The sequence below is a fragment of the Hemitrygon akajei genome, chromosome 17 (genome assembly GCF_048418815.1).
Source record: "Hemitrygon akajei chromosome 17, sHemAka1.3, whole genome shotgun sequence".
Classification (NCBI taxonomy): Eukaryota; Metazoa; Chordata; class Chondrichthyes; order Myliobatiformes; family Dasyatidae; genus Hemitrygon; species Hemitrygon akajei.
In genome coordinates this window covers 74,729,247-74,750,178 of record NC_133140.1, presented here as the reverse complement: position 1 = coordinate 74,750,178, position 20,932 = coordinate 74,729,247, and the positions used below count along the sequence as shown (strand labels likewise).

The 20,932-nt window shown below is 41.3% G+C and overlaps 1 protein-coding gene across 1 annotated transcript in view; it reads right to left on the bottom strand.

The window, feature by feature from the left end:
- The window catches only part of wwox (WW domain containing oxidoreductase), a 1,114,422-nt gene that overhangs the window by 33,942 nt on the left and 1,059,548 nt on the right, over positions 1-20,932 (bottom strand). The window lies entirely within an intron of this gene.

The window sequence follows — 20,932 nt, the reverse complement described above, 5'->3', positions numbered from 1 at the left end:
CTTTTTTGCAAGGGCCACAACTAGAGGTCATAGGTTAAGGTTGTTTGGATGGGGCCACAACTAGAGGTCATAGGTTAAAGGGTGAAAGGTGAACTGTTTAAAGGGAACATGAGGGGCAACTTCTTCACTCAGAGGGTGGTGAGAGTGTGGAATCAGCTGCCAGCGCAAGTATTGGATGCGTCTTCAATTTCAACTTCTAAGAAAAGTTTGGATAGGTACAAGGATGGAAGCGGAATGCAGGGCTATGGTATGGGTGCAGGTTGATGGGAGTTGGCAGCTTAAATGGTTTGACATGGAAGAGATGGGCTGAAGGGCCCATATCTGAGCTGCATTTTTCTATGTGTCAGTGAATGTGTTATTTTACATGCAGCAATACTCCATATAAAACAATATATTACAAACCAGATTATCTATTTTAGCAATAGGTATTGGCAGAACCCAAGGGTGAACTCTACAAAATGGAAGCTTAGGATTATTATATCCATCTGAGAAAGCAGATAGGAACTCCCTTTAACATCTTATTCTAGCACCTTTTAAAATGCAGCACCTCTTCAAAGACTGGATTCGATTCTTTGGAATGCGATTTAAACCTACAGCTCCTGTTGAATGACATGGGCACTGCTCCCAAGCTACAGCTGATGACTATTCACACTAGGTACCCAAATTTGAGTCTTTTAACCACAAGGAGTACTGCCACAAGAAAGGAGCATCCATCATCAAGGACCCAGGCCATGCTCTCTTCTCGCTGCTGCCATCAGGCAGGAGGTACAGAGGCCTTGGGTTCCACACCACCAGGAGCAGGAACAGCTATTACCTTTGAAGCAGCAGGCTCCTGAACCAGCATGGAAATCTTTACTTGCTACAACACTGAATTGATCCAACAACCTATGGTCTCAATTTCAAGGCCTTGACATCTCATATTCTCAATATTATTTATTTTTTTACTTTTCTAATTTGCATAGTTTGTCTTCTTTTGCACATTGTTCGTCAGACCTTGTGTGCAGTTTTTAATTGATTCCATTGTATTTCTCCGCTCTACAAGAATGACTCTACAACTCATGTTCTCTGATTTATTTATTTACTTACTTTTTTATTATTATTAGATTTTTTTTGTATTTGCACAGTTTGCCCTCTTTGGTTGTTTGTCAGACTTTGTATGCAGTTTTTCATTGATTCTATTGTTTTCCTTTCTTCCATTGCGAATGCCTGCAAAAATTGAATCTCAGGGTAGTACATAGTAATATGTACGTACTTAGATAATAAATTTACTCTGAACTTTGAACTTCCCTCATCCTGGTGTCTTTGTCCTTAAAATCTAAGCTTTTTTATTCCTCCAAAAGAAACATCAGCAGTAAAGTGATGATCAAGTACACGTCTAAAAGTGGAAAGCAGAGCAAGACAGCAGAAGAGAAGGCACAATGTCCTTAAAGATGAGAGGAGAATTGTTTCACTTTGCAGCAGCAAAGGTGCAAAATTAATTTGCTTCTGGCTCATATCTGATTGAGAATTTCACTCCTGTGCCACCTTGTGAACACTGAGCAGTGGAAATCCTGAGACATTATAAAAATTCCTGTCAGTTGGCCTTGCATCATTTAACCATGTATTTCATACAACCATGACACATTAAATGTTCATTCTCAATAAAATATAAGTATTTTAATTAAAGCCTGCCATCAGTGATGAAGGGTAACCCAGGAAGCACACAAGCCATTTCAGATTTAACCAATTAATGACCGGTGTTATTCCAAGATTACTTAAATCAATACTGCAGGGCCACTGTTGGGGTGGTTCTGATTCCAATCAACCAACTGCAGGAAACTGAGTGATTAAAGGATTTCACTTATGAATATAGGGAAAGGAGAAAGTACAGAAGGACAAACCAAGCTTTGCTACATGTAAGGCAGATAGTCAAGAGACTTGGGCACATGGATATTATTTGCCAGCATATCTGCTCTTAGCAGCTGATGAATACTTTGTGACCAGGGGGAATTTGAAAAGAGTGGAGATATTAATAGGGAAATGTATCGTTTGACATGACACGGAGCTGGTCTGACCAAGAACGTCCCAAGGTCAGTACAGATGAAACTGTAATGAGAGAATTCCCTTTAAGAAGACGGTAAAGATGAGCATGCATTTTAAACACAAGAGATTCTGCAGATGCTGTAAATCGTAAGCAGCATATACAAAGTGCTGGAGAACTCAGCAAGTCAGGCAGCATCTACGGAGGGTAATGTACAGTCAACTATGCATTTTGAAGCATATTTCATGACTATGATATTGCAAAACTCTCTACAGCCAGTGATATAATAATTGCAGCAACCAACTTACACAGAGCAGATCCCAGCAACGGTCATCATCGCTATGTACTGTATTGTATGAAATGGGCAATCATGGTCTATGACCTTGGTTATTGTTGGCAAATTCTACAATAGTGGCTTGCCATTGCCTTCTTCTGGGCAGTGTCTTTTCAAGACGTGTGACCCCAGCCATTACCAATACTCTTCAGAGATTGTCTGTCTGGTGTCAGTGGTTGCATGAACAGGACTTAAGATATGCACCAGCTGCTCATATGAGCATCCACCACCTTCTCCCATGGCTAAGGATTGTGATCGGGGCTAAGCAGGAGCTACACCTTGCCCAAGAGTGACCTGCAGGCTAGCAGAGGGAAGGAGCACCTCACAGCTCCACCCTGCCACTCAATGCTAAAATAATAATAATCAGATAATACACACAAAATGCTGGAGGAACTCAGCGGGCCAAGCAGCATCTATGGAGAAGAGTACATTCAACATTTTGGACCAAGACCCTTCAGTCCTGCTTGTATTTCCAGCGTCTGCAGATTTTCTCTTGTTAATAATCAGATAATCTGTGTAGTGGTGGAGTGAGAGAGGTAAATGTTGATTTTGACCATAAGACTAAGATAAAGGAGCAGAATTTGGCCATTCAGCCCATCGAGTTCTTGCTGCCATTTCATCATGGCTGATTTATTATCTCTCTCAACCCCATTCTCCCACCCTCTCTCCATAATCTATGATGCCCTTACTAATCAAGAACCTATCAATCTCCACTTTAAACACTGTATGCCCAATGACTTGGTGTCCACGACTACCGGTGGCAATGAATTCCATACATTCACTACCTTCTAGCTAAGGAAATTCCTGAAATGTACTTGTGTGGAAATCCCTAAATGGTAGTTGCTGCCTTATCTCTCTGTCTTTTTTGGTATCATTTTATGGGTCTTATAGTCCCAAATTTATTTTCTTGAATAAGTTCAGTTCTGATTAACTGACCACTGTAAGTAACTCCTCCACTCTTCAAAATAGTGCCTGCCCTTGGCATTCTTTGGGTAGATTGTGGTGAGATCCTCTGAGATCCTCCCTCCTGATTAGTATATGATAGACCTTGTGGGAAGCCAGTGGGGTCACTGAGTAAAGTGCCCTTTGTGTGATGGTGATTTGCAAACTCCACAAGCAATACCACATAAGTAGCATAAAAAGCACTGCGGTAGACACCCAGGAACCACAGGTCTGAAAGAGTTTGGGGTACTCAGAAGAACAGAAGAAAGTCGGGGAGTAAAACACTTCTAGTTTATTGTTAGTCTGTTATGATTAATAACGAACTTCTCTGTAATTTGAAAAATCAGCTGGGTACAGGTATTGATTATAACTGATGTTTCGAATCTTCGGTTATAATCAATATCTGTACCCGACTGGAAGCCTGATAAGAGCTTATTCTCTGTAATTTATTTTTTGGCCCCAAATGCCAACTCTTTATTCCTTTTCATAGATGCTGCCTAATGTTGAATTGCTCCGAAAGAGCCATGGTTGTGCAATGTTATTACAGCTCGGGGTGGAGTTTGGAATTCAATTCCAATGTCATTTGGAAGGAGTCTGTACTCCTCTCCATGGAATGCATGGGTTTTTTCCGGGAGTTCCGGTTTTATCCCAGAGTCCAAAGATGTACCGGTTAGTAGTTTAATTGGCCATTGTAAATTGTCCTGTGAATAAGCTAAGGTTAAATTAGTGGGTTGTTGGGCAGTATGGCTCCAAGGGCTGAAAGAGCCTATTCTGCGATGTATCTCTAAATAAAAAAATAAACAAATGTTGTGTGAGTTATTCTGTGATTTATCATACAACTTAAATTTAAATTTGGCCTCCAAGTTCCAGTTAACCTCATCACTTATGGGCAGCTTCAGTTTTATTTTAAATGAGGTGCCTTCACCCTCCATCACTAGCTTAAAAAATGGTCATGGTACTGGATTTCAGGGTGCAGCGATAAGTGTAGATGGAGTGCATAGTTTCCTCGATGTTCTGAGCTCTGTCCGTAATAGGTATTGGCTGGGAACCTGTCATTTCTTCCTACTTAGTAATAAATATTAGCTGGGATGAAGCTGAACAGGAAAATATTCTTCATGAATGGGACCTTTTGTCACTGAGAGGCATTGTCCTGAAGGCCCTTTCTCTATCACATGGGAGATCTGTGCATCACCATCTTTGTCCTATGGCTCAAAGCTCAAGGTATAAATACTTGTAAATGCACTTCTGCTGTTCCAGCCAGTTTACATATACTAGTCATTAAAGGCACTTCATGAAAATTGCTGTGTTCACTAGTTTCCCCCATTGCATCTGGCAATTAGGTTATTATTAAGATATCCTGACTAATAATAAGCTTTAACAAGCCTAGTATTCAGGAAGGTTAGTCATATAGGACTTTGGGATTTGAATGCATTGTCAATACATTTTCCTCTCATTGCCTGTGTCCACTCCTATCCTGTTTTTATTTGTTCTGTAAGGAGTTTGCACGTTCTCCCCGTGGCTGCATGGGTTACCTCCGGGTGCTCCGGTTTTTTCCCACAGTCCAAAGACGTACCCGTAGGTTAATTGGTCATTGTAAATTGTCCCGTGATTAGGCTAGGGAATGAAGCTGCAGAGGGTTGTAAATTTAGTCAGCTCCGCCTTGGGTACTAGGTACAAAGTACCCAGGACATCTTCAGGGAGCAGTGTCTCAGAAAGGCAGCGTCCATTATTAAGGACCTCCAGCACCCAGGGCATGCCCTTTTCTCACTGCTACCATCAGGTAGGAGGTACAGAAGCCTGAAGGCACACACTCAGTGATTCAGGAACAGCTTCTTCCCCTCTGCCATGCAATTCCTAATTAGACATTGAACTCTTGGACACCACCTCACTTTTTAAATATATATTATTTCTGTTTTTTGCATGATCTCTAATCTATTCAATATACTTATACTGTAATTGATTTACTTATTTAATTTTTTATTATTATTTTAATTATTTTTCTTCTATATTATGTATTGCCTTGAACTGCTGCCGCTGAGTTAACAAATTTCACAACAAATGCCGGTAATAACAAACCTGATTCTGATTCTGAAATCAGGGGTTGCTGGGTGGCGTGGCGTGAGGGCTGGATCTCAATAAATAACTAAATAAATGAAAAACACAAAATGCTGGCAGAACTCAGCCGGCCAGACAGCATCTATGGGAGGAGGTAATAACGACGTTTCGGGCCGAAACCCTTCATCAGGAGTGAAGTGACATGGGATGGTCGAGGTGGAGGGATAAAGTAGAGAGCTGGGAAGTGATAGGCTGGAGGGAAATGGGCTAGGGGGAAGGTGGAGAATTATGGGAAATAAAAGAGAAAGAAAGGTAGGGCTGGGGGGAGAGATTATAATGAGGGGGGGAAGAGAGAGAGAAAGAGAACCAGTCTAAAATAATAGATAGAGATGGGGGTAAGGATGGGGGGCAAGGGTATCAATGGATATCAGTGAGTCTATTATTTTAGACTAGTTCTCTTTCTCTCTCTTTCCCCCCTCACTATAATCTCTCCCCCCAGCCCTACCTTTCTTTTTCTTTTATTTCCCATAATTCTCCACCTTCCCCCTAGCCCATTTCCCTCCAGCCTATCACTTCCCAGCTCTCTACTTTATCCCTCCCCCCACTTCTTATCCCCCCTCGACCATCCCATGTCACTTCACTCCTGATGAAGGGTTTCGGCCTGAAACGTCGTCACTACCTCCTCCCATAGATGCTGTCTGGCCTGCTGAGTTCTGCCAGCATTTTGTGTTTTTTATTTATTTCCAGCATCTGCAGATTCACTCTTGCAACTAAATAAATGAGTACATTCATAACGTTCAAAGGATTTGATGTTATTGTCACTGTTTTTTTGTGAGGGAGGGGTTGTGGGTTTGGGGTTTCGATGTCCCAGCTGCCATTTTCCACGTGAGCGATTTGTTAACTTTTTTTGTGTGAGTTTTTTCTTTTTGTGCGGGTGGGGGGGGGGGGTGTTGTTGCCTTCTCCTTCAACAACTCCGTTTTTTTTCTGTATTTCATGGCTATCTGGAGATGCATATCAGAACTATATTGTACATGAGAACTTTGACAATAAAACTAACCTCCATCATCCCTAATTGACCTGACCCTTGTAAAGCATGCAGCAGCTCTGTTCATGTGTATACACACCCCCCCCCCCACCGCCGCCCCCCACCGCTTCAACTCCCATTTATATGTTCATTATAAATAACTATTTGCTGGGAATTTGGAGGACAATCATAAGAAAAGGAAAGAATTATTTATCCCCCGATCCTCTTTTTCCACTCATTTTGATCATGGCTAGTCCAATTCTAACTACATCTGGGCTCCTTAATCCTTAACGCCCTTGCCTAACGAAATCTATTAATCTTATTTTTGAAAATTTTACTTGACCTTGCCTCAAACAGCTCAATTGGTGAGATCGTGGAGAGAGAAATGGTTCATTATTATTCATCTCTATTTTGTTTCCCCTCTCAGTGGGATCCAGGACTGCATGTTAGAAGAACAAGCTGGGTCCATGTAGGCAGACATGACTCTCCTTGTGAGATCTGGAGGCGAAATTACAAGTCAGCACTTGCATCTGGCAAGTAATTCAATGCAATTCGAGATCACTCAGCATGTGAACTGACACACACCATTCCTCGTTATGCGCCTGGGGAACACTTAGCTTGGGTTTCTTTGACCCAAACCTAAATGAGACATCAGGTATCAAACAGACTTTTGGCCAGAGCAGGAGCTGTCAATTTTTGAGGTCTCTTTTAAACTAGTTACAGAGCAAAGGGATTTGAAATCACCAGCCGTGACCTTATCTGAATCCTCGCTAGTCTCCTGTTCTTTCTAACATGACATTACCAGTGTCCGCTATGTAATTGGATACTTTCCAAGGCATACACAAGTTCAGTAAACTATAGGCACAAGGGAGAAGAGAAAACACTTCACATCTGTGCTAATGTTACCCTGTATGCCGAAGTAACTAAAACACAAAGATAATAGATTGATATGAATTGTCAAAGGTGAAAGTCAACATGAGGATGCTCAGAGAATACCTGGGCATTAACCAGTCAACTAATGCATGGGAATTGTATCTATCTAGGCTTGTGGCAGGAGTCAGAACAGAGAGGAGGATGTTAATGGGGCAGAAGATGGAATGGATGCCCACGAGAGGATTTAGCACTGGGCAACTCTCAGCTCTCATTTCATTTGGTGCTTTGGGATATTCTGAAGTCAAGAGAGACTCTTCCTCAATTCCAGCCAGACAGGTTGCCAGAAAGTCCTGCGATATCCTAGCCTTAAGGAAAGAAAGAAAGTTAAATGGAAAGTTTTCAAGCATGGCCTTTTGATTAGTTCAATGATATTGGTCAATCATTTCAAGTTATTTACTGGTGGATGATATGGAGCAGCCTACAGTCAAGACTACCCCTCTGCCCTGTCATCCTAATGTGCAGTTTTACCCAAGTGCTAGCTTTCATAGCATTAGTAGCCTGGTGAGCTACAAGTGAGATGATAAGGAAATTACCTCAGCAATATCACGGAAACTACTTTTACATCATATATGTGCAGTAATGTGGCGGTTAGTGTAGCACAATTACAGTACCAGTGAACAGGGTTCAATTCCTGCTGCTATCTGTAAGGAGTTTGTACATGACCACCTGAGTTTTCTCCAAGTGCTCCGGTTTCCTTCCACATTCCAAAGATGTACAAGTTAGTAGGTTAATTGGTCACATGGGTGTAATTGGGCTCCATGGGCTACAAGGGCCTGCTACTGTGCTGCATCTCTAGATAAAACAAATATGTAGTGGAACTAGAACAGACCAGAGGTATTTGTTCTACCTCAGGTGAAAGAGAGAAAAGCATGTTTGCATATAATCAAGTGAAAGGCACGGGTAGATTATGTACATAAAAAAGGAAGCTAAAGAAGTAGAAAAATTGTAAGAGAAAATGGAACCACAGATAGTATGAATGAGAATCTGAGCTATAAATAAGGATATGAGAAATGAATGAGAATGAGGTATGAATGACAACTGAATGGAAAATTCTACACAAAGTAGTGGATATGGTCCAGTCCATCATGGGTAAAGCCCTCTTAACCATTGAGCACATCTGCATGAAACGCTGTCGCAGGAAAGCAGCATCCATTATCAGCGACTTCCACCACCCAGGTCATGCTCTCTTCTCACTGCTGCCATCAGGAAGAAGCTACAAGAGCCTTAAGACTTGCACCACCAGGTTTAGGAACAGTTTCTATCCCTCAAACCACCAGGCTCTTGACCAAAGGAGATAACTTCACTCAACTTTACATGCCCCATCATTGAAATGTTCCCACAATTAATGGATTCACTTTCAAAGACCCTTCATCTCGTGTTCTCAATCTTTATTGCTTATTTATTTATATTATTGTTTCTTTTTTCTGAATTTGCACAGTTTGTTGTCTTTTGCACTCTGGTTGAAGTCCCTAGTTCGGTGATCACTCATTGATTCTGTTATAGTTACTATTCTATAGATCTGTTAAGTATGACCTCAAGAAAATGAATCTCACAGTTGTATATGGTGATAAATGTATACATTGCTAATAAAACTAATTTTGAACTTTGTCAATCTTCTCTTTATGAGCATAAAGAGAAGATTGTCCAAGTTCAAAGTAAAGAGAATTGAAGGAAGTGGGAAATAAGCTGAGAGCTGGTTTTAGCAATGAAGGCTTGCATTATGTCCACAGTGAGGAAGTAGCAAGCAAATCCATTCATGACAAGAGGTAGAAGGACAATCCTCATTTATGCCACAAATTAATTATCTTCCATTGTTCAGTAGGACAACAATTCTCTCCGTTTGTTTTGTGGTTGTACGCCATGTGATGCATTTAAACAACACTGTCCCACAAATTTTGAATTCAAACATGGATTAAATTTAGCAGTAAGATAGGAGATCAGGTGGCAAGGCATTAATTCTTCACCTAAAGAAGGATTTTTTCTTACTGGAGCTTCCACCTTCCTAAGTTCCATGTAATAAAGAGAGCTTCTCAGAAAGAAAGTGCATCTTGAGTGTGAACTTGGCTACACTTTACCAGTTAGGATGAAATTGAATTTTGATTCTCTGTATTTGAGCATAACCTTAACTTATAAATAGACAGCTTCGGAATCAGCAATTGCTTTAGAAAATAGAAAGTGCATTTTTACAAGAGTGAAGAAGGAAAATCTACTTTAACCAGTGTGAGGGTCACACAAAAGACATTTAACATGATCAGCGTTAGATGAACAAAAAGGGAGACTAATACAGTATTATTTTTTTTAAAGTGAGTAAGCTGAGAGGATCATCGGGGTCTTTCTTCCACCCATCCAATATATTTATCAGGTGTGCTATGTAATCAGACCCCTTAGCATTGTCAAGGATCTCTTCCATCTTTTTGACTCCTTACCATCAGGCAGGAAATGCTGTAGCATTAGGACAAGGACTGTTAGGATGGGAAACGGTTTCTTCCCCTAGGCCATAAGGCTTCTGAATTCCCTGTCACCACCCAGATCTTATCATGTTAAAAGCACCAGTGGTATTATACTATTTACTTTTTAACTCGTGTTGTTAATGTATGCACATTATGCTAAACATCAATTTTCTGGAATATATTTTATTATTAGCTAAATTATTCATGCTAATATTACTCTATGTGCTGCGTGTGAGTTATATGTATTGTGTTGTGCACTTGGGTCTGGAGGAATGTTGTTTTGATTGGCGGTATACAGTTGAATGACAATAAACTTGAACTATGATCTACAATACACTGCTGAAACGATGCCATTTGTCATTTCTAAAGGAATGGATACATACCCGAAAGGAAAAAAAAATTGTAGGCTACGGAAAAGAGTGGGGCTGTGGGGCTAATTCAACACATGTACAAAGAAGGGAATACTCTTCTTTAATGGTGTCCTGTATGTTTTTATGTTGTGGGCTGTACATTATCATTTCTCAGCCCATAGGTCGCATTCAGTTACAATAAATGGGATTTTCTTTATTTCAAAAGAACTGTTTAAAAACTAGAATCAATTAAAAAGGCCAAAGCTTAAAATGTTTTTGTTGTCATGTTGAATAACATTCCATTCTCTGCAGTGTCTCGCAGTCACAGAAAGACACAAAGATCTCAAAGTTCAAATTAAGTTTATTATCAAAGTGCATATATGTCACCATATACAACCCTGAGATTCATTTCCTTGTGGGCAAACTTAATAAATCCAATAACCTTACTAGAATCAATGACAGGCCACACCAACAGGGCAGATAACCAGTGTGCAAAAGACAACAAACTGTGCAGATGCAAAAAGAAATAAAATAAATAATAATGGTTATAAATAAATAAATAGATTGATTGTTAGATAGATAGATAAATAAATAAGTGAAAAATAAATTTCATGAACATGAGATGAAAAGTCCTTAAAAGCAAGCCCATAGGTTGTGGGAACAGTTCAGTGATGGGGCAAGTGAAATTAGTTAAGTTCTCCCCTCTGGTTCAAGAGCCTGCGTTGAGGACTAATAATTGTTCTTGAACCTGGTGGTGAGTCCTGAGGCTCCTGTACCTTCTTCCTGATGGCAGCAGCAAGAAGAGAGCATGACCAAGGTGGTGGGGGTCCCTGAAGATGGATGTTGTTTTCTAGCGAGAATCACCCACGTAGAAATGCTCAATGGTGGGGAGGACTCCACCCATCATGGACTGGATGGTTACTACTTTTTGTAGGAGTTTCCATTCAAGGGCATTGGAGTTTCCATACCAGGCTGTGTTGCAGACAGTTAATATACTCTATACCACACATCTATAGAAGTTTGTCAAAATTTTAGATGTCATGCCAGATCTTCAAAATCTTCTCAGGAAGTAGAGGTGTTAGTGTATTCTTCTTCATTATTGCACTTCCATGCTGGGGCCAGGACAGGTCTTCTAAATGATAACACTGAGGAACTTACTTTCTGATCCCCTGATACCCTAAAGAGGACCAGTAGCAGAAGTCCCGCTGCTGAATGCAATTTTAGATCTCTTTTTCTAAGTTAGGGTATATCTGCTAGGAGTCTGTGCAATGCTCTTTCATTGGCCTCAATCCTGAGATGAAGGGTTATGCTATGAGGATAAACTCATGTGCTTTCTATTTGATTGCTGGACCTGTAGGAACCCAGTGGATCGGGCAACAACTGTGGAGGGAAATGGACAGTAACGTTTTACATTGAGGCTCTTCATCTGGACACACTGAGTTCCTCAAGCAGCTCATTTTTGCTACAGATCCCAGTATCTGTAACCTCCATGGGACACAAGGTGCGAAGCCAGTTTGCCTTGATCCTAATCACTGTCAAATGAATCTTCAATACATTTAGTAAAATTAATGATCTTTTATTACCAAACTAAGCATGATTCAAGATTACAGAACACAATCTAATAGAACAACTATTTATAAGAGTGACTGATGGATTAACCTAGTGGGGAAGACAATAAAAAATAGGAACAGGACAAGTCTGCATCGCCCCTTGAGCCTGCTCTGCAAACTCACAACAGCAACTCATTAATCATTGAATTTTGGTGTGAGAGGTTGTTCTGATGTCATTGGAACTATTGCTGGGGACGGTACAAAGGATCTCCCTCCTCAACCCATGTGCGTTGCCCAGGATGCGAATGACTCAGGCTGACTGTGAGGTGCTATGTCTGAAAGGGGAAAGGGCTCCACTGCCAGGACAAACACATGCCCCCTAGATGGGTACAAGTATAAAGAATACCAATCAGTGATCAAATTAACAATTGAAATAGAAAATCACAATCGGTTTTGAGAATATTCATCGTTGAACAGTGAACACTAACAATATGAATAATGGAACACACAGTCAATGAGTCTGACAATGCAAAAGAATTTAACAAATATATACACCCATACACGTACTCACACGTGTGGGTCACATGATTGTTGAGGCACCACAGGTTAATGACTATATCTCTATTTATATTAAATCAGCTCCCTCATGCTGTCCAGCTCATTAACTCTTCCAAACCAGATTCCCCAATGAGATTATCAGCTATTTCAGCTACAGAGTGATTCATTAGGGGCCTCTAAAAAAGTTGTTTAAAAATAATGGTGGCAGAGTGAATCATATGTGGTTCATTTAAGTATACTGCTATCTGATCGGATTTGATTCTTCCTTGCATTGAGCCCATATGGTCAACTAATTCTGTCTGCATCTGGGTTAACAGTCAATTAAATCTTCAATACATTTAGAAAATTAATGGTCCCATATAAACGAACTAAGCATGATTAGGATTACAGCATATAATCTAATAGAAGAACTATTCACAGGAGTGATCAGTGCTATTAATCTAGGGGGAGAGAATAGAAGAAATAGGAACAGGTAAGGGCATCTGCTCCCTGGAGTCTTCTCGGCTGCTCAATATCACCAATGATCTGATTCCTTCCTGCCTGATCTCTATATCGCTAATGCCTATGGCTCCCAAAAATCTATCAATATCGGCCTTGACTACAGTCTGTGTCTGACCATCCAAAGTCCCTCTGAGGCAGAGGCTGTGTAAAGAAAAGGCCTGTGTAAAAAAAATCCCTTTGACTCAGTCCAAAATTACTGGGTCCTTATTCTGAGACTAGACCACTAGTTTTAAACATTTCAGCCAGCAGGAACAGCTCGTCAACACCTTGTCGATCTTTTTCAGAACCTCGTATGTCTCAAGAAGTTCATCACTCATTCTTTTCAGCTCCTGAGAATACAGTACAACTTTACTTAGCAACACACACACACACACACACACACACACACACACACACACACACACACACACACACACACACACACACACACACACACACACACACACACACACACACACACACACACACACACACACACACACACACACACAATGCTGGAGGAACTCAGCAGGCCAGGCAGCATCTATGGAAAACAGCAAACAGTCGATGTTTCAGGCTGAGGCCCTTCGCCAGGATTCATCCTCTCCTCATAGCACAACCCTTCATTTCAGTATGGGACCCAACAAAAGAACACTGCCGTGACACCAAGCAGATATATTTTTATTTAGAAAAAGAGATTAAATCTGTATACAGCTCACCAAAGCCCTGAATAATTTCAGCAGGACTTTTACATTTACCCTAGCCTCCTTAAACACCATCATATTATGTGCCTTCTGTTTGATTGCTGGACCCTAATATTTACTTCCTGTGTCTTACTAACTAGTATATCAGGATTATTTTGTACACAAACACCTACCATCAGTTTTCATATTTTTCTTATTAAAGCCTCGAACTTTATATTTTTTACATTATATCTTATCTGTCATTTGCTCACCCCTCACTTAAATTGTTTATATTCTTTAGCGGACTCTTTATGACCTCACAGCTCGCTTTCCCACACAGCTCTGTATCATTCTCTATCTTTTCACCCAAGTCATTAATATAAATCGCACATAGCTGAAGGCCTAGGACTGATCCCTGTGGCACTCCATTAGTAACCGTCAGCCAACCTGAAAGTGACTTGTTCATCCCTCCTCCTTGTTTTCTGTCCTTTAACTAATTCCTGAAAGAAAAATGATGCCAGAGATTTTATCTATACTTCATAATGTCATGATGGTTATCATAAAACCCAATCTACAGCCCTCCTTATATTGTTAACCTAAGGATTCTCAAACTATTATTATCGCCAAAGAGAGAGTGCATTCCTTTCTTAATACCTCTCCTGGTAGTCAGGAGTTAATCAACATAATTATAAAAACAAGAGATTCTGCAGAAGCTAGAAAAACAGAATAATACTCACAAACTGCTGGAGGAACTCAGCAGATCAGGCAGCATCTATGGAGAGGAATAAAGAGTCAACGTTTCGGGCCAAGACCCGTCATCAAGCGTCCTGTTTCTCAGCCCGAAACATTGAGTCTTTATTTTTCTCCATAGATGCAGCCTGGCCTGCTGAGTTTCTTCAGCATTTTGTGTATGCTAATCAACATGATTATCTGATTTACACAGATTTCACTCTTCAGCCATTGAACAGAGATCACCACATTGGAAACCACCATCAAAAATACACAAATTTATATCAATCTTCTTCCCTCTCTGATTTTATTTCCCCCTTTACACCACCCTTCTTTTGAAGAGAGGAGTCATGTAGAACAATGGTTCCGATTAAGAGTCCTCGGACTGAAACTCTAACTTTGTTTCTCTCGCCACAGATGCCATCGAAGTATTTTCAGTGCTTTATTTTTATTTCAGACTTCCAGCTTTTGCAGCTTTTCAATGTCCTAAAGCATTTGATAACCCTCTAGTATCTCACGTTAATACCTCATCTTAAATGTGTCTATTGCAGTGAAGAGTGTTGTTTAAATATCATGGGAGCCCCACACTGATTCTGACTACCTTCTTGTTTAACAGCTGCACTCATACACCCTGCAAAGGTTACTAGGCAATAATCAGTCATCTGATCTTACTATCAAGATTGCCTAATGTCATTTCTAGTACACGAGTGTAAAGGAGAGTGAAATAATTGTTACTTCAGGGCCAATGCAGCTAAAAAAAAACACAATAAGATAAAGAACACAATAATAATTAAAATAAACACAATAAATATAAATACGTAAGATAGCTTATATACATAGATGTCCATGATGCTAGGCACAGGAATTCTATACATAAGGTGATTGACGGGAAATGATAAAGTATTGGTGGTTGGGGTGTGGAGGAATGGGTTAGTGGGTGGAGCTGCTGATCAGCCTTACTGCTTGGGGAAAGTAGCTTATTTTGTGGTCCCGTCATGGAAGCTATGCAGCCTCCTCCCTAATGGGAGTGGGACAAACAGCCCACGAACAGGGTGGCTGGGATCCTTCGCGATGTTACTGGCCCCTTTTCCAGCACCTTTCTGTAAATACAGTATGTCCTTGATGATGGGGAGGCTGGTGCTGGTGATGCATTGGGAGGTTTTGACTACCTATTGTCGAGCCTTCCTATCCACTGCAGTGCAATTTCCATACCATACTGTGATGCAGCTTGTTAGGATGCTCTCTACTGCACATCTGCAGTATAACATGAGGACAGATGAACGTAGTCCAGCTCTCTTCAGCCTTCTGAGAAAGTAGAGGCAGTAGGGGCTGAAGAGCCTCTTCACAAATGCAAAGGTTATGATGTCATCAGCAATATCTCAATATTACCCTGGTAAAGATCAGCAAGCAAGCGACAGTTCAGGGATTGAGCCTTGAACTATTATGATCTGTCAATTCTGTTTTGAATTTATCGTATTCAATCATAATAAGAAATAATGTTGGAATAGTAGGTCACAAGCATTCTTTGAGTTAACCAATGTTTAATCTTTAATAAATCCCAGTGGGAATGCAGGAGAAAGTTCCTTACCCAGATAGCAGTTAGGATGTGAAACACGGTTCCGCGGGGAATAGTTGAAGTGAGCAGCACGGATCATTTAAATACGTGACAGAGCAAGATACTGAAGGTTGCACTCAGAGGATTAGATAAAGAGGATGAGTGGTGCATAAATACCAACATTGATAAGATGGCCCAAATGTCCTTCCTCTGTGATGTACCCACTCCTATCAGGGAGGAGGCGACGCAGCACCTACACTTGGACCACCAGACTCAAAAGCAGCTACTTCCCCAAAGCAGTGAGGCTGATCAACACCTCCACTAACTCACCCCACCACAGCCACCCCCCAATCACGACTGTCAGAATCACTCTATGTACAGACACACCTGTGCCTAGCGATATTTTATGGATATACAATTAATCTATATATGTATATCTTATGTCTTATGTATTTATAGTTACTGTGTTTTTTTATTACAGTGTTCTTTATCTTATTGTGTTTTTTTTTGTACTGCATCGGATCCAGAGTAATAATTATTTTGTTCTCCTTTATACTTGTGTACTGGAAATTACATTAAACATCATTGAATCTTAAATTCTGATTAACATGAAAGTTTTTGGGTTGTTTCAGTGTGCAATGCAATCAGCCTGCACAGTGTGGCCTGGCACAGTGTCTACACAGGAAGGAATAGATCTTTTCAAATTATACTAAGCATTCATCTATTTGTGACGAGATGGAATCTGAATTGAGACGAATGAAGATATCAAACACAGGATAGAGAGGGAACCTTTAGGGATAGACTGACAAATGAAAGAGGGTGGGGAATGACAAACAGCCAAAGTGACAATCATTCTTCAGCAGAGGACTGCTGCGCTTTGTGTTGATAAGATACAGCATGTGTCAGTTGTCAAGTGTCACTTGTCACACTTCAATGTGAACTTTGCCTAGGAGAGACACAGAAGGCAGTGAAGGGGAGAGAGAGAAAAAAAGGAGCTAGAATGTGGAAGGACTTGTTCATTCACTGTGACGCCATGTAATTTTATCTATTAGGGGACTTTAAAAGCCTGCAGGGAGTTGAGATATTAAAACCATGATAACCATTTAGAACCATGTCTTAAAATTTTCTGGCTTTTAGGGGACGATCCGCGAATGTATTCCAAACGTCTAGCTTTATTGTGGCAAGGATAGATTTAAAAAAGAAGAAAGCAATTGCCCAGTTTTGTCATTAACTATTTAGCACGGCTCATTGCCTTTCTAAAGAAGCTCTTTTTATGGTGCGAGTTCTGGTTGGGGTGAAGTTGTGATTGGATTTAGATTTTATTATTCATTTTAACTTTCAACTCAATTTTTCTGAGTTTTGTTTTACAAGCCATCACTAACTGAATGGCACACTGGAGGTGACATTTAATTTAAGAAGCAAGAGGTATAGAACTGCCCCAAGAGCTCATACTCTTGGGATGAGATGAAAACACACATCTCATCCAGAGAGCATTTTATTCCAACCTTCTATATCTCAAAACAGGGCAGAATTTTCATGCACACGGAATTCTTCAAGCACAGAACCATTTGTGCCACACATTTGTCCTTCAAAGGGCCAATGATTCTTGTAGTCAGCATTTGATTAATAAATTAAATCCCGTTTTTTGTGTTATGTGGATTTTGAGATTTCTACCAACTATTTAGGGATTGTAATTTTCCATGGATATCAGCAACCTTGCTTGTAACCTCCGACCTCTTTTCAAAGTCAGATGATTCCCTGATTGCATTTTTAAAAGGGATGTTCTGATGAGCCTACAGTCGCAGTATCCACTGCCCTGAATGGGGAAAATTAGATTTTTCTAATCTCACTTGATGCAATGTGACTTCCAGTTAATCTAGAGGAAACTAATAATTGAGCAAGGTTCAAAGAACGGTTTACTTCATATAAAAGAGATCACAACCTGCAGACGACAAGATCTGATTGCAGGATAATATACACCATGCCATGAATGTCCCAACAACCTACTTCAGCGTGCAATGCAATTATATCCATTTGTGGAACAGGTCTACATGTTGTTTGGTAATAGGATTACCACAGTGAGTGCCCATGGCTGATGTTATTAATCTGTGTTTGTTTTAATGAACAGCACCACATCATCAGTTTGCATCATTCTGTGTTTGGCAGGAACTGGCAGTACCACAGTCTATAAACAACTAGCAGGGGTTCCCAATCTGGGGTCCACGGCCCCTTGGTTAATGGTAAGGCTCCATGGCAACCTCTGAGCTATAGGAATGATTTAAAAGCTGCATTCCTACAAGAAGGATGTAGATTATATTTGAAGTAACAAGACTTTCAAATTTCACTCTCCTTGCTAAAGAGTACCTTTTGCAAAACTTTGCCTGCTTCCAGAAAGCACCATTGCAATGGTTGCTCACCAGCTGTGGATCAGTCGCGGCCCCCAAAGAAATTCAACATCCGCACTGATTCCGGGGAGTTCCAGGCCAGTGGCCGCTCGAGTGGAGAAGGGCTCTTCAGGATGGCACTGGGGCTCACAGAGCTCAAAGCCTGAAAAAACATCCTACCAGGCTGAAAGACAGCTTCTATCCCAATGTTTTCAGATTATTGAATGGACCCCTTGTACAATGAGGGAGACTCTTGACTCTTCCTTGGCTTGGCCTTGCATCTTATTGCCTGTCTGCACTATACTTACTCAGTAACCATAACAACGTATTACTTCCAGGGAGTTTCTATGTATGGCAATGTACTGAAGCCACAGAACAACAAATTTCACAACATGCAGTTTGACAGTGAGAATAAATCTGATTCGGATTCCGATTCTATCATTTCCTCTGGCAGTTCACTTGCACATACCACCTTCAGTGCGAAATAAACTTTCCCCCCCAGATGTCTATTAAATCTTTCTCCTCTCACCCTAAACCTACACCCTCTAGCTTTTGACTCAAAGATTATGACCATTCACCTTATTTCTGCCCATGATTTCATAAACCTCTATAAAGCCACGCCCTCAGTCTCTGATGCTCCAGAACAAAACAGACCTAGATTATTCAGTCTCTCTTTATAGTTCAAGCCCTCCATTCCCAGTAACATACTCGTTAAACGTTTTCTGCAAAGTCCAAACAATAGAAAGGATTATTCCCTGCAGAAATCTAATTATTTTCTCTGCATATCATGTTCCTGGTGCAAGTGAGCTGATAGCAATTTGTTCTGTAGTTTTCATATTATTTCTTTCTTGATATTGAGGAGGGCGGTATGATTTATTGTTTGATCAATTGGCAATAACGAACACAGAGGTAGATGGACAAATGTTAGCCGATGGTCCAGCACTTGGTTTAATGATTATGTTCGTATCAGATTTATTTTGTCAAAACAGTGTCAAGCAAAGAGTATCTGCTTGCCAATATTGACACACTTCAACAATTATATCTGGCTGATCGCATTAATGTTTAGGACAAGGAGGGCTTTGAGCCCTGAGCACTGATAGTAGTGAGGGTTCAGCTCCATGCCCTGAGAAGCTGTCTCAATGTACAATGAGCTACAGACTGAAGAAAGAGATCTGAAAGTGTCGGGAGGTGATATGGACACAGATTCAGATTCAGATTTTCTGTACATTGAAACATGCAGTAGAATCCACCATTTGCACTAACAACCAGCATAAAAACCAGTTCTGAAAAAAATACTCAAAAAGGTTCCAAGGACAGATGCTCAGAACTGAAACACGGTCTTTAAAGCAGTTCAGCAGGTAGAAGCAACTCTGTTACAAAATACATGAAGGCTTTGAATGCAAAAGTAAAGGAGATGATGAAGAAGCTTATTAGACGATTTCCATACGCTCAGTGGCCACTTTATTAGGTACCTCCTGGAGCCACTGAGTCTTCTGCATCTGTAGCCTATCCACTTCAAGGTTCGATGTGTTAAGTATTCACAGATGCCTTTCTGCACACCACTGTTGTATTGTGTGGTTATTTGAGTTACTGTTCCCTTCCTGTCAGCTTGATCCAGTTTGGCCATTCTCCTCTTAATTCTCTCATTAACAAGGCATTTTGCCCATAGAACAACTATTCATTGGATTTTTTTTTTGTTTCTCAGACCATTCTCCATACACTTTAGAGACTGTTGTGCATGAAAATCCCAGGAGATCAGCAGTTCCTGAGATACTCAAACCACACTGTCTGGCACCAACACTTATTCCACGGTCTAAATCACTTAGGTCACAATTCTTAGAGATGACTGCATTGGCGCTGCTTCCTGCACACATGCTGAACTCGTCGACTTCATTAACTTTACCTCCAACTTCCACCCCGCCCTCAAATTCACCTGGTCTATTTCCGACACCTCCCTCCCCTTTCTAGATCTTTCTGTTTCTATCTCTGGAGACAGCCTATCCACCGACGTCTACTACAAACCTACTAACTCCCACAGCTACCTAGACTATTCCTCCTCCCACCCTGTCTCCTGCAAAAATGCTATCCCTTTCTCTCAATTCCTCCGCCTCCGCCGCATCTGCTCTCAGGATGAGGCCTTTCATTCTAGGACAAAGGAGATGTCTTCCTTTTTTAAAGAAAGGGGCTTCCCTTCGTCCACTATCAACCCTGCCCTCCATCACATCTCCCGTATTTCACGCACCTCTGCCCTCACCCCATCCCCCTGCCAGCCCACCAGGGATAGAGTCCCCCGGTCCTATCCTATCACCCTACCAGCCTACAGATCCAACGTATAATCCTCCGTAACTTCTGCCACCTCCTACGGGATCCCACCTCCAGACACATCTTCCCCTCCCTCCCCCCCACTCTCGGCTTTCCGCAGGGATCACTCCCTACGCGACTCCCTTGTCCATTCATTCCCCCCCCATTCCTCCCCACGGACCTCCCTCCGGGCACTCATCCCTGCAAACGGAAGAAGTGCTACACCTGCCCCCACACTTCTTCCCTCACCACCATCCTAGGCCCCAGACAGTCCTTTCAGGAGAGGCACCACTTCACCTGCGAGTCAACTGGGGTGATATACTGTATCCGGTGCTCCCGATGTGGCCATTTATACATTGGGGAGACCCGCCGCAGACTGGGAGACCGTTTCGCCGAACACCGGCGCTCAGTCCTCCAGCAGTGGCGGGATCTCCCTGTGGCCACACACTTCAATTCCACAGACCACTCCCACTCCGACATGTCTGTCCATGGCCTCCTCTACCGTCAAGATGAGGCCACACGCAGGTTGATGGAGCAATACCTTATCTCCTGCCTGGGTAGCCTCCTACCTGCTGGCATGAAC